This window comes from Mus musculus, chromosome 10, assembly GCF_000001635.26.
Source record: "Mus musculus strain C57BL/6J chromosome 10, GRCm38.p6 C57BL/6J".
NCBI classification, from domain to species: domain Eukaryota; kingdom Metazoa; phylum Chordata; class Mammalia; order Rodentia; family Muridae; genus Mus; species Mus musculus.
Window position 1 is genome coordinate 51,755,441 of NC_000076.6, and position 2,532 is coordinate 51,757,972.

The 2,532-nt window shown below is 38.0% G+C and overlaps 1 pseudogene across 1 annotated transcript; it reads right to left on the reverse strand.

Moving 5' to 3' along the window:
* Positions 1–733: 733 nt before the first annotated feature.
* Positions 734–1,754, reverse strand: 4933411G06Rik (RIKEN cDNA 4933411G06 gene; annotated as a pseudogene). The gene has a single exon (NR_045158.1). The product of NR_045158.1 is annotated as an RIKEN cDNA 4933411G06 gene (transcript).
* Positions 1,755–2,532: the final 778 nt, after the last annotated feature.

Genomic DNA, 2,532 nt, shown 5'->3' on the forward strand with positions numbered 1-2,532 from the left:
TCGATGCCAGACTGGTCTACAAAGTGAGTTCCAGGACAGCCAGGGCTATACAAAGAAACCCTGTCTTGAAAACAAAACAAAACAAAAAACAAAAAAGAAAAGAAAGAAAACAGTTATTGAATCTATACATAGTAACAAAATTATTACAATAATTTTGAAAATATTGACAAGACAGCTCAAAAGAATAATTTTTAATAACTGTATATATTTCTCAACCACAAAAATGTTAATCAGTTTTAATCAAACATGTTGTAAAAGTACAAACATGAGATTGGGTTGTATATGAATATACATAGCTATGAAGATATGTATGTATGTTATCTTTTGAGATAACAATAGTGCTTATTTTGAGAGAGGAAAAGGATCTAGAAAGATAGCTCTGTAGTTAAGAGCACACTCTAAGTACTGCTCTTGCAGAGGACTGGGGTTTAGTTTCCAGTAATCATGTTGCGTAGCTGACAACCACCAGTAACTTCAGCCCCTCTGGTTTCTGTGGGCACCTGCGCTAATACTCATGTACACATAATTAAAAGTAATAAAATATAGTTTTTTTAAAAAGAAAATCAATAGAGAGGAAAAGAATGGGATCAGATTGAGGGCTTAATTTTTATAGGAAACACTTTGGTTCTAAGCAAATTTGACAGAATACATGTGTAAAAGTATGACTCAAGTGCCCTGATGTTTGTAATAATATTCTACACCCTTTTCAATAAGTTTAAACATTTCCTGTTATCTTTTGCCAGGATAACTTTATTATTAACTGATGATGAAAACTAGAACATTCTGAGCTCACATGACAAAACAAATTTAATCCTGAGATGCTCTCTCTTCAGTGAGCAGTCTTGGCAGTCAGTTGTGGCTCTTGCCGTGTCTGTCATCACGACTCCAAAGCCAATACTCTGCTCTTGGACCAGACCCTCAAACTTTAGAAGCAGCTTCAATCTGAGGCAAGGTCACACGCCAAGGTTCAATTCTCTGAAAATTTCCACCTTGCCCTGAAAAATCACAAGCGAGGTTTGAAGTTAGCCACATGCTGGAATCCTTGGCTGATGGGATGGCATTGGAAATCATCACACTTGTCCCAAGAAGGGCAGCCTCGCGGTGCGTATTCTAAAGGAGCTGAGGTTTGATCACCAAAATCATCATAATGAATACTGAGCACTAGAATTCAGACTTCCAGGTGTTCTAAAGAGATGAAGTGACAATGTTCAATTTTTACTCTGAACACCACATCACAAACGAACCACATTAAAAACAATAGCATTAGGGAAAAAGAAAAATTACAAAGAACATCTAAAGTGTTTAATGATTTCCTATTTTTCCAGATAGATTTCTGTCAGATCTTCCTAAGCTGTCGAGTGACACTCCACCTCCCGTTTGTTCCTGATGGACTTCAATCACGTCTTCCTCCTCCATCCCCAGCTCTTCTGCAGTATGGTCATCGGCAATCTTCTGGCCTTCAAAGAGAAACCTCAGTGAATTCACTGACAGATCCAGTCTTCGACTGTATGAGTCCTTAAGTTTCTTGAGCCTTGTTGTCATTTTCAGTCTGAAGTGTATCTCACTTCTATCTTCTCCAATAACTTTGACTTTAATAACATCTTTCTTCTCATCCTCTAAGACACCACTTGAAGGTTTAGCCTCCTGGTCAAACATGGCGACAATGGCCTCCCCAAAGGGTCTCCATAACAGCCACCTGCAGCGGGGCAGGTAGAATTTTGTTTACTAATCCGTCTCTTCGCTATAGCCCATACAGTGGCTGGAAGAACTTCCTGTACTTCTTATGTCACTTCCGGGTTCCAGAGGGTTAGCATCTAAAACCATAGTGGGGAGTCCGGTGGTAGCAGGTACGCAGGTAGGCTGGAACTACAACATCTCAACCCACATCTCAACCCACACAGGCAGAGGGAGCTCTTTTTCATACTATTTTTAAGTTACAATTTAAAATACGCCATAAGAGAGGAGAGCTTGCTCAGTTTGAAAATTAAAACTTTACTCATATACACTGATTGAACAATGTAGTAGTAAGTACACATAACAGAATTAGTCCTTTTAAGAGTTAAAGACCAAGTGAAATTCCGTTAACAATGTTTGTCTCTCTAAGAGATCAGTTAGGCAGCAGTAGATCAGTTAGGTTGTAATTAAAATGTTCTTGGTGAACATGGAGAATGTTTTTTTCCCAATTACAGTAGCAAAGATAGTTATGAATAAAAATGAAAGAAAATCCCACATCCTTCATATATAAAGCCTGGGTACACAATTTTATAATACATGATTTTAACATATCTCTGAACTTATTGGTATGTAGTTACTACTTGTGGACCTTTCTGTAATATATAGTTGATCTTGACAGAAAATTGTTGTCAGTTATATAGTCTCTTCATATGAGTATGTTATAACTTAACCAATTCTCGACTACTGTACCTTCCCACCACACACACCCCTGCCTCAGGAGTCTCAACTGTCTAGCTGAGGCTGGATTTGAACTCACAAATCTCCTGGAAAGGAGAGAAGAAAGCTAAAGAGTTCTAA